Source organism: Mercenaria mercenaria, chromosome 10 (genome assembly GCF_021730395.1).
Source record: "Mercenaria mercenaria strain notata chromosome 10, MADL_Memer_1, whole genome shotgun sequence".
Taxonomy (NCBI): Eukaryota; Metazoa; Mollusca; class Bivalvia; order Venerida; family Veneridae; genus Mercenaria; species Mercenaria mercenaria.
In genome coordinates this window covers 79,204,134-79,216,897 of record NC_069370.1, presented here as the reverse complement: position 1 = coordinate 79,216,897, position 12,764 = coordinate 79,204,134, and the positions used below count along the sequence as shown (strand labels likewise).

Here is a 12,764-nt window from a genome sequence, read left to right as displayed (position 1 = left end):
ATCCTTTTGATTAAAAAACAAATGAAAAAAAAATTTTGAAAGGCCCTGGGCCGGAAACATTCAACATAAAGAAAATTTGGCTGGTTTTTAACTATTTTTAAAAATTTTTTTGAAATTTAAAACCTGGAATTTTTCGTAAAATTTTTTTAAAATTTTTAATACTCAAGACAAACCAAAAAAAAAAAAAGAATGGGACTAGATATGCTTTTTAGGGGTGTGTTTAAGTTAAAAAACCGGAACTTAATAATAGATATTAAGATTTTATTAAAGGGGTGTTTAGCTTTTTTTAGGGGGAACCGAATAAACCATTAAAAGTCCAAATATCACATTTTATATTTAGGGGGGCGGAATTTTAAGGGCCCTTTGGATGAGTTTTATTTTTTGATATATTTGAAAAATGTAAAAAAAACAGCTGAGACAGCGGGGGACTTGCCCCTGATAGGGTTTTTATCTATGTATAAAAAAAAAATTTAAAATTTTTTCTAAAACAAGGGACAATGTTTGAAAATTCATCCTTAAAGACGATTCAGGGCCCCTTTCAGAATTAACAAATTTTTGCTTTTGATGGGTATTAAAATCAGGTTCTACATATCGGAAGGGAAACCCGATCCCCATGATAGAAACAGACTTTTGGATTTAAAAGGGTTTAAAAACATACAATTTTAAAAGACAAAACAAACACATTTTGTGGTTATTTTTGTTTAAATTTTTTTTAAAATGTTACAAAAAGGTAATAAAATTTATATTTAAATTTTATAAAACACTGAGATAAAAAAAAATTAAAAAATAAAAAAAATAATTCCCAAAACCCGCATAAGTCAAAGGGATACTCAAAAAGGTTGAGTGATTTCCCGTTGTTTTTACTTAAATCTTGTAATACTTGTTTAATAGTTGTTAAAAAAACAAAACCGTGTTTTTGGTACATTTATTTTAACCCCCGACGGGCCCGGTAGAAATTTTTTTCGTGCACAAACCCACGCCGGGGTGAAACCCTTAAACCCCCTTCCAAAAAGACCCATTTTGTAAACTCACCATACACTGGTTTTTTTCCCAAATCATCAAAACCCGCCCCCTTTTGGGAGCCAAATCAAACCTTTAACCCCATTTTTCTTTCCTCCCCCAAAAACCCCGAAACTAGAACCCAAAAACGAAGTAAGGGGAATTCAGTTTCTATTAAAAACATTTTAAAGGAAGAATTCCCTTTAAATTTTTACAAAGAGTCAATGCCCTAACAAACAGGGGTAAAACCCTTAACAGACAAGGCGTCCAGTAAAACCAAAACCCTACTGCAAGCTACCTTTAAAAAAAGAAAAGGAAAATCAGAAATTTACTTTCCCAAACTAAGCAAAACAGAACTCCCATCTTCAATGATAAAAAAATTGAAAAAACCCGGGTTAAAAAAAGTAATTTTTCCCCTTTTTTATAATAGTGTTTTTTTGGGTTTTTAAATTACATAATTTTTTTTTTATGTGTTATAATTTTTTTCAATTACTTTTTTTTTTTTCTAAATAAAAACAACCCCCTAAAGTAATTTTTTTTTTCCAATAAAATTAAAAAAATTTGTATTAATTTCAATTAACAAAGGGAAAATTTCTTTGTTTTTTTTTAAAAAAAAAAGGGATAAAATTTTTAAATAACCGACCTTAAAATTTTTTGTTTTTATTTACATTTGGTTTTCCCCCCGGGCTTGTTAATTTTTTGTTTGTTTTAAAATTTTGCATTTGGTTTCCCCCCCTCTGTGTTTTTTTTAGTTTTAAAAATTTTTTTGTTTTTTGGAAAATAAATTTAAAGTACTTATTGGGATTGGTAAATTTTTTGAGTCATTTCAAAAGTCTTAAAAAGGGTTTTTTTTTTATCTAAGTAGAAAAAGGGTTACCCAAAAAAGGAAGTAAAAGAAATTATTTAAACAGAAAAAAAATGTGGTCTAAATTTTTTCCCACAATTTTTTTTACTTCCTGTATTTAAAAAAGGCCCCAAATTTTTTCCCTTTTTTTCTTTCTTTGGGTATGTTTAAAGTTTTTAAGGGAAAAAAATTTTAAAAAAAAGACCTTGTTTTCTTCATTTTTAAAACATCTTTAATTTAAAACATCTTTTGTTAAAACAGAGGTTTTTTTTTGGGTTTTTAAAAACCCGGGGTTTTAAAATTTTCCGGCATTGGGTTTTGTCCGACCCCCCGAATTTAAAACATTTTTTTTTGGGGTTTAAAACCCAAAATTTCATTCTTTACCCAAAATTTAAAAGATTTTTAGGGTATTAAAATAGTTTTTCTAAGTTTAGGGGAAGGTTTAAAATGGGACTTAAAAAAATAGGGACAAGGGGTCAGGGGGGGGGTTAAAATGTTTTGGAATCGGGAAATTCTACAAATACCGGGTTTTAAAATAAGGAAATTTAAAAAGTACTTAAACCACAACTTGAGTTTCCCTTTTAATGAAAAAGGTTTTGGGGAAAATAATTTACATCCCTGAAATTTGTATTTTTTAAATTCGCAAAAAAGATCAGCCCAAAATTATATGGAAATTCCCTTAAATTTCATATACAATCCCAATTTAAACCGGTTTTAAAAAGAAAATTTTAAACCCCCTTTTTAAAATGTACCAATTTTAATTTTTTTTTAGTCGGGATAACTTTCATTCGAAAAGATATTTTAACCCGCGTGAAAAGATTTGGGACAAAAAATTGGCCCAAAAACCAAAAAAATTTCCCAGAAAAAATTTAAAATCCCCAATTACAAGGTGTGCTGTTAGGGTTTTTTCACAAAGATTTTTTTACTTTTTTTATACAAAATTTTCCTAATAATTTTAATGAAGACAAAGGGAATGCTTTAAATTTAAAAGAAATTTTTTTATAAACCCCGAATTTTTGAAGTTTTTTTTCAAATACGGGCAATCAGTTTTTGGGTCGAAAAAGTTTGACAAATTTTTTTTGCCAGGGAGGGAAAAATTTAAAATTTAAAAGTAAAACTACCAAAAACGCCCCGCTTTGGGGTTTGATATCATTTTTTTTTGTTTTTTTGTTTTTGGGGTTTTAAAGGGCCTTTTTCGAAATATTTTAGCATGAAAAGGCGGGGAGTTAAAACCCAACCCAGTTTTCCTGGATTCGTACCCCGTAAAAAACCTTTCTCCGCCAAATAACTGCCAACTTCCCCACATGAAACAAGGGGGAGGAAAATAATGATTTCCCGACACAATGTCGTTTTATCCAAAAAGTCAGGAGAAAATACGCCCCCCCCCCGAAAAAAAAAAACCCAACCGCCCACCCCCCCCGATCCGTAGACCCAAAGCTCTGAAATACCTGTTCTCCATATTTAAAATTGTTTAAGTACACTTAAATTTTCCAAGCTTTATTCTGTTTTTGATTGGGTGGGGGATTTTCCCTATACAATCTTTTGAAATATATCGGACCAGGTAGGTATCTGTTACTAGATGTGTGGTTTGTCTCACAGGAGCTGTAGGTCATGTTGTCTGTCGGTTATATGCGACGTTTAATAAATACCTTTTCCTATACCTTTATGTAATCGTCATATCTTTGCAAGTGCAACTTTCAAGAATTCAATGAACGCAATCAATATTTTGCAGGAATACCGCTATTATCAACTGCGAGAATATTCTACTAGTATCGTAATTCAGTGTGTGTTTTTTACGTTTAATAGCAATTTAAAACACTTCTGTTACTAAGTGTATCAAAACAATAGTTATATATCAAATTCAATGGAAATTTTCTCAAATGTATTTGGTAAAATGATGAAATGTTTTATCATATGCGGTTTTGACCCACTTATTTCGAGATATATTGCATATTTGGTGTTAAGTCCTTTGTCAGCTGGATGCTAGATTTTCCTATTTGATCGTGTCTAACGAAAGAGGTGGACGACGTCATGATAGTTCTTAAAGCCCACTAATACTGAGCTGCTTTGATATGTTTTTGCTTTCCTGATTCGTCGGATCCTTAATAAGTTGCTGTTGTTGTTCTGCTTTCTGCAACGGCATGGAGAACATGTGCAAATGGTTTGTTAAAGGCTTCAAGAAGATCCCTTGAAAGTATAGAACTCAACTAATCAAAATAATAGAAGACTCGGTTTGACTAAGTTTGTTCATGAGAGGTTTAGAAAGGTGAAATACACTCACGCCCTTTAGCACCAGCTTAAGCGGAATTCTATTGTGATAATATTAAATGAACTCCATAAAACTAAAGGATCAGAGGTTTTTCATATAAATATTTACCCAGTCATTTTTGTTTTTCACATAACGTGCATTTAGTTTCCCTTTCGTGAATAAGACATTCAGCTGTCGATGGCTTAATTTTATGTAAACTGTTCTATCACATTGAAATATGGTGGGGATATAGAGTGTGAGCATTGTTGCCAAAATACTGTTTTAAGCACACCAGCGTTGTTTTACAACTGACCGTTCAAAGGCGTTGCCGCACTGCGTTCTTTTCCTTTATTTTACGTTTTGAGCTTTCTGTCTACGTGCTTTACTTTGTTCATATATTTATCATGTTCTAAACTATACATGCATTGCTGCAGTGTTACGGTTTAAAGAGGCGTTGCAGAATGTAACACATATCGGATCTTTTGAGAAATACTTTCAGTTGCAGAGAAGGAATGATGAAAAATAAGACAATGAAATGACTACCCCATGCCCCTGATGCCCTTCCTTCTGCAATTAGCTGAACGTAATTGTGGAAAGTCCATATTAAACTCAAAACGTTTTAAATGCAGGGGTAATGAATAATACTGTTTATAGATAGCTTTGTTATCGCGGGGATGAAGACGGATTAAGTAGAACATTTTCAGTGTTGATGTCAAGTCTTATTGAATATAATTAACCAGTAATTCAGAGTAATTAAGAAGACTATCATGAATTTAACACTTGCATTAATTACAAAAAAAATATGTTAAACTTCTACTGGCATAATCGTCTTGATCATGCTTAAATCTAATCAAAATGAACTTGCAAACAATGCATGTAATTTGCATATAATTTTATAATAAGAGCATAGACAACTATTTGTGCTGACATTGATTTGTACTGCATTTCAAATTCCTTTCCTTCTAGGTACTTATTAAAAGCAGATATTGGTAACATATATTCCCTTATTGTATGTTATATTTCTTGTAACTTTCGGAAATTAACTTATTTCAAATTCAACACCATAAGAATAGTCGAAGATCGTTAATATCAAGAGGTAGAAGTGACGTGTAAAAATGCATTGTAAATTAAGTGGGTGGGGTACAAATTAAACAGTTAAAATAAATTGAATATATTATTTCCTGAGAAAGTGTAAATATAGATATTTGAAATGTCCCATTGGCTTGTTTAATGACATGATATTCGATATTATAAGCAATTTTACTGAATTTTTCAGAAATTATTCAGCAGTATTATTTTCGTAATCGCCCGCCATATTGATGACGTCATTTCCGGATCCAGTCGCGGTCCCCAGAAGAGATACATACATATTGTTTTTGTCTTAGACCAAGGAATAATTTGGTATATGTGGCTGTATTTCTCAACTACTTTCGAGCGGGATTACAAATGGCCGTGGACTATAGTTGAAAAGACTTTAACTTTAGACAGTCAGACTATCTGTTGCCGTCTTGACAGGAAATGGATAAGTGAAATTTATTCAAATCTTTCTGATTATGTTGAAAAAATCCCTTTAAATCAACGGAGTTTCTCTGCGATAGGAAACATTGAGAAAATGCGACTGGTGGATAAATTACCGATTGTTCAATATGTATAGTACCCATTTGCAGACATGCGCGTTTTATGTGAGAAATACGACATTTCTCGAAGTATACATATGGACAGGGTATAACATGTACAATGACATTTTCTTTTTGGCCTGGTTCCATTAAACACGGGATGTCAAACAATTTATAAAGGGGATAGTCTCTTGTTTATCATGGAACGTGTCATATCAATTAATTCAAAGTGATAATTTTCATAAATGACGCCTGTAAACTTACCATACCATACCAAAAAAATATTACGTAAAACATTATTACAATGTTTATAGTAACAGAGAGAAAAGAGAGAAATCATGGAAATACATGAAGTCATAAGAACCATTTTCTGAAGGGTCATTACAAGTTCAGTAAAAACGGTTGCAAATATATATAAATATTTTGACAGATTCTAAATATAACATACAAGTTAACAAGCAGAGAAAATACATTCTGTGGCTTATTCTTATTCTGTAACCCTAATTCTATTTACGAAATAGATAAATTTTGACAAGTTATTTATTACTAATTTTGAAGAAGAATTCATGAGTAGCACAAACTTATTCAGATTCGGCCAATGACAAAAATATGGCTTAGAGTACCTTTTCCTTAAATCTCTATATTTGGGGCAAACTAGCAGAAAATGAAATTCCGATTCGATTTTATTCATAGTACATGATTTGCAGAGCCGTTGTTCCCGAGGTATATTGTTGTATCTTCCTGTTTCGATAAATAACTGATGGGCAGATACCCGAAATCTAGAGAGAGCTAATAAATATTTCCGGTTATGTATGCTTTCTAGATATTTCTCGCGCTCAAATGTATGCTTGAAAAGACAATATGAATGTAAACGCGGTGAATTATTTATGTCAGGGTACCACGACTGATAATAATTATCAAATATCCTTTGTTTGATCAGCATCAAAGTATTTGTATGAATCAATTGATTCCTCCATACGTACGCAAAGCCGTGTTCTGCCAGCATATTTTTAACATGGAATGCCCAATTTTTCCCCCGTATGTTAAATTATTTTCGGCATCATTTCTCAAAAGAGTGTAAACTTTAAACGTCAGAGAAGAATTATCTTGTGACAACAATTTTTCTCCAATATTTCAGGATATTTATTTTACGGAATAAATGTAGCGGTACTCTACCCAATTCCCCATACAGGGCGGATAAATTTGTTGATTGCCTAACGCCTAATATACGTCGTTGGAATTTCACATGAATCATTTCAATGTCCGTTGCGGTATGCACTTCCCAGATTTCTGAGCAAAAGTTTAGGACGGAACCGACTAATATATCAAATAACTGGATTTTTCTAGATAATGGTAATTCAATCTGTTGAAATATAGAAAACAGATTGTGCAATGAAAAAGAGGCATGTTGAGCTATTTGGTTTTGTGTGGGTAGCCAGTTTCCGTTTTTATATAAACTGTTACCCAAGTATTTAAACGAGCTTACGTTCTCTAGTTTTGTACCATAAATGTACATGTCAATTGATGTGGGTAGACCATTTTCAAAAATCATAACCTTGATTTTATTTACATTAATTTTTAAATCCCAGATTTCACAATAAGTCTCTACGTCTTTAAGCATTGACTGTAGAGATTCAGGCGAACGTGCAAATAAGACCATATCATCTGCATACAATATGAGGAAAAGTTTCAAGTCATCAATGGATATAATATCATCGAAATCCGAATTGATATTTTGAATGATATCATTCGCGAAAAACATGAACAATAAAGGAGAACTCGGGTCTCCCTGCTTCAATCCAATTTCAGAATTGAAAAAGTTCGAGACGTTTGATTTATACCTTACACATGATTTAACTGTATTATACATAGCACGCAGTGCTTTTACAAATTTTCCACTGACATTTTCTCTTATTAATTTATGCCATAAATGGTGTCTATCAATGGAATCAAAGCACTGTTGGTAATCAATGAATGCACAGTATACCCTTTGATTCACATAGTGTTTTGGAAATAATTGCTTGAAGAATAAAAATACAATCACTTATACATTTACCTTTCTGGAAACCGGTTTTTTGAAAGTTTGTCGTGCATTTTTGACCATTTGTCCGACCTATTTAATAATATTTGTGAATATATTTTAGCTAGTATATTTATCAAAGTTACACCTCGGTAACTACTTGCCAAATTTGGATCCGGGGCCTCCGTGGCCGAGTGGTTAAGGTCGCTGACTTCAAATCACTTGCCCCTCATCGATGTGGGTTCGAGCCTCACTCGGAGTGTTGAATTCTTCATGTGAGGAAGCCACCCAGCTGGGGTACGGAAGGTCGGTGGTTCTACCCAGGTGCCCGCTCGTGATGAAATAATGCACGGAGGGGCATCTGGGGTCTTCCTCCACCATCATAGCTGGAAAGTCGCCATATGACCTAAAATGTGTCGATGCGACGTTAAACCCAACCAAAAAAAAAAAAAAATTGGATCCCCTTTCTTGTATATTGGTGCAATAAGACATTGACCCCACGAGACTGGGTATTCGTTGCTAATAAATATTCTGTTAAACAAGTTATGGCGATAATATATCAAAAGCGCACTTAAAGATTTCTGCTGGAATGTTATCGACGCCTGGGCTTTTATTATTCTGCGAAAAGACAGCCTTCCGAATTTCGCTTTCGGAAATTTCAATGTCCAATTCCTCATTATTTAAGTCAGAATCTTCCCCAATTTCTTGGTCATTATCATTCAAGGGTGTACCGCCGAACATATCCTTGAAATGGGTAAACAGTTCTTCAACTGTCAATGAATCTGCAAAATTTGTTTTCTTTTTGTATGTCTTTTTAATATTTTCCCAAAATTTCCGGGGTTGTGAGGATGCTAAATTGTTTATTCTTAATCCTTCCTTTACCCGGTAAGCATGTCTGGACTTCTGTTTTATTTTATTATAATGCGTCCGTGCTCTTTCAAAATTTGAACCATCTTCATCATTTTTATCCCTATTATACCGGTTTCGATGCATTTTAAACGATCTTTTTGCATTATAGCAGCTGTCATCAAACCACGGCTTACTGGTTTGTTTACTTTTATTATTTCTATTACTACGTTCGGATGTTCCGAAAATTGCATGCGCATTTGTGAAAATAAATTGTGTAAAATCTTGAACTACATTTGTACTTCGTCAACCGGCTCATGCCGCGCATTATTGGTCAGCTGACTTAATATGTTATGATTATTCATTAGCTTGTTTCGGTACAAGGGTACCTTATCGCTGTCCCATACAATTTTACTTGAAGGGGAATCAGAGTTATATGAACCTGTGTAATTTTCATTATCTGTATTATTTCTGGAGATACGTAACAATAATTCAAATGAAATGCACGCATGATCCGAAAATTCATTAAAGTCATGTATGGTAAAGTTAAGAACCTTATTTAAATCTGAATGTTTCAGTAGTAAATAATCTACTACACTAACCCCCCTACCGGAACAAAAAGTGAACTCGCCTACTGAATTATCATTTCCTAATCTGCCATTGGCTATTAAGAAGTTTAATGTTCGACAGGTATCCAATAAGCGCCGCCCCCTATAATCTAACACCTGATTTTTGTTTACACGCGGTGGTATTAAAATACTATCTATGAGTAATTGATTTTGATCTAAATACTTGTCAAAAATTAAATAATCTAAATCGTTGTACGTTCTACTGTTAAGATCGCCAAAAAGGAATACTTTTCCTAAAGTTTCATATTTCAAAATGTCTCTTTCTCTGTGATCATAAAAATCAAAATCATTTCTTTGTAAAATACGCGAGTCGTGCGGAGGAATATAAACATGACATATGTAAACATCAGAATTAATTCAAATAACTCCGCCGACAGTTTTAACCAAATAATACCAGCATGATGTTTATCTATAACAGTAATATAGTTTTTCCATTTTGACTTAAAGTACACAGATATTCCACCACTAAATCGTCCTCTACTATTTTCCTTAAACTTAGTTCCGTAAATATGATCAGACAGATAACCATGTACATCTAAATCAAAAGTTTCTTTTGATGAAATCCAGGTTTCATTGAAAAAGAATAAATCGTGCTGTTGTAAGTATTCTGTAAAATCACCATCTACCAATTTCCGTTTAAGTCCGTTAATATTCCAAAATGCAACCTTAAATGTATGTTCTTCGTGACTTCCCTACTTTGATTCCCCAGTTGGTGGGTGATATTCCTTCCCATCAATATACAATTTTGTTCCAACAAATTTCACCGTTTTTTTTGGCGTCCTTGGCGTCCCTCATAGCTCCATATAGCGGTTTTCTTGCGTCTCATATCCCCTTCGGGATTTGGGCTTCGATCCCATAGCCTGCTGTCTTCAGCTCATTACTTTTATCGAATGATGCCAGTCGTATCCTTTCCCTGTCACGGAAGTAGTGAAACTTCACTACTGTTGGACGTGCTTTGTGTGATTTGTTTCCAACCCTATGCGCCCGGTCGAAAAGTATATCGTCGGAAATGCCCAGATACGTACTAATTACGTTTTCAGTCAAAGTTTCGCAGTTTTCCGTTTCTCCCATGGCCGCTTCCGGAATTCCATAAAACATAAGGTTCTCTCTCATATCCCTAAATTCCAAATCTAATTACTTCTAGTTCATGAACTCTTTTTGTTCATTGAGTTCTTTCCCTTGTTTTTCTAATTTATCACACGATTTTTTCAGAGTTTTAATTGCGTCTTTGGCTGTTTTTAATTCATACCGATTTTTGTCTATTTCCGCTGACCTGAACTCACATGATTTTTCAGTTTCTTCAACACGCAGCTCCAGTTTTTTCATATTCGTTTCCAAATCTGAAACTTTGGAATTTATGACGTTAACAGTTTTATCTATTTTGTCAGCTATTTTTAATTTTTCTTTTATATGTTTCATATCCTCAAGTAATTCACTAGCCCACGGAGGGGGCTGAGACCAATCTGACTAAAGTACATCTCCTATTACGCTACGCATAGGATCTGAAAACGACCTATTCATTGCCTCGTTCTGACGGCCCTTTCACTAGCCAATCAGAGCCTAGCTTACAACATCTTGCAAATCTACCTGTAGCATTGACTTTTGATATTTACAATTCTTATGTCGTGATGTATCAGATAGCCGGTTAGCTCAGTCGGTAGGCCACTTGCTTTGTAAGCGAGGGGTCCCGGGTTCGAGTCCTGGAATAATTGCATATTTTTCTTACTCTTTGGCAATCGAACAAGTCATCTGATTGGATAACATAAAAATAGCAATAATGGAAATCCAAAATATACAGAAGACGAATGTGAGTGGGTCGTTCTCAGATCTTCGTTTAGAAGATCAAATACTTTAGTCAGATTGGGGCTGAGACGGAAGACCCATTCCAAACGGTGATCCTGGTGGTGGGGGTGGGGAGCCTTGGACATATCCGGGTTGACCAATCATACCAAATGCTGGCGTCTGGGTAAATTGCGGAAATGCCATACTGAGATACGAAGGAGGATATACAAAATTAGCGTCACTTAGGTTTTTATGTCCTTACTATGTTCTAACCCATTATATCCTGTAGATCCACTTTTTATTTTTGACCGTTTTGATTGTCCTAAATCCAAACCACCACTAAGTCCATCATTGCACGGATTTCTCGTGAATTCGGTTTGTAATGGCGATTTGGCTTTGCGTTTTTTCTTTTTCTTTTTCTTACTCCCTGGGTCGGAAATTGGAGTAGTTCCTTGGATAACCATTAGCACATAAGTTTATGAACAAGTTAATCCTAAATTCCAGGCGAAACATCACATATTTTAACATTTTAGTCCAAAATATGACAGAGCACATTTTCCATGTTTCCTCACTTCGAGTGACCTTGACCCTATAAATGGTCTGATACGTTAAAAATGATTTTAGAGCTGGTTTAATTGGTAAATTGCCGAGTTTCAATCGTTTGACAGAAAATATATGTCTGAATGATAGAAGCTCTATTGATAATGTTGTTTGTACGTTCACAAATAATGTACTATGAGATATTTATTTTCATCATTGTTCAGCTAAAATATATATAGTGGTTGCAGGTTAACCTATGTATGACCAAACAAAACGCTGGAATTATTAATTATTGGGCTATACATATATAACTTGTCATTTCTTAAATTTAAACAAAAATGTAGATGGAGCGAGACGGGTCTGGTGATCAATTTAACATTGGCCCAAGTTTCCTTTTATTGCAATAAAATAAAACGATCCGACAATCGGTAATGATTGCATGTCGGTTTTTTTTAGGACTATGTACACTGTGGGTACAGTACTTGCAACACGGCCGAAGTTTGTGACACCGAAAAACAGAAGTGCAGAATTAAAGGTAAGACAGATACTTGTATGATTTTGATATGATTAAATATACTTGACACTGAAAAACAGACCCCGACATTTTTTGTTTGTAAAGTTGCCTGTATATAAAAAAATTTAGATGCGGTTTAGATTTTCAGTCTACTCATTATGCACTTAGAGAGAAATGTTGCCTTCCATATGTAATCCATTACGATGCTTACATATAAAGTTTATTTTAGAGTTGGGTTTTTTTCGCCTACTTCAGGATGTAAACCTCCAAACGAATCTGACGGAGTCGACATATTGGGTAATATGGCGTCAATCAAAAGTGAGAAATATTTCAGTTGTAAAGAGGGCTTCATACCGTCAACGGGAAGTTTATTCTCCGCGGTAGCTGTCTGTGAACCTGGTGGTTGGAAAAATCAGCTTGAATGTGTTCCTTGTAAGTTGACATTTTACAGTTACACAATATAGCTTTGAAACTTTGGAAGATGGTTTTAAAGCTCACTACGCACCAATTCTATGAGTCAAAGCTTCTATCGGCGAGGCACTTTCAGGTGGTGGCCTTGTCTTAGATATGTTATTAGTAAAATGCAGGTATTTAAATTCTTGCGATATATAGTGGATTGAACATTTACCTGTCTGACATAAATTTGTCTCGCACAATTTGCAAATTGAGTTTGCATTATGCAGTTAGAGTTACAGAGTGAAAAGACATCAGTTGTTTATTGCATGT

The 12,764-nt window shown here is 34.0% G+C and overlaps 1 protein-coding gene across 1 annotated transcript in view; it reads left to right on the top strand.

Moving 5' to 3' along the window:
* LOC123561186 (uncharacterized) overlaps positions 1-12,764 on the top strand; it is a 62,536-nt gene that overhangs the window by 39,935 nt on the left and 9,837 nt on the right. The gene's annotated exons all lie outside the window — the stretch shown is intronic.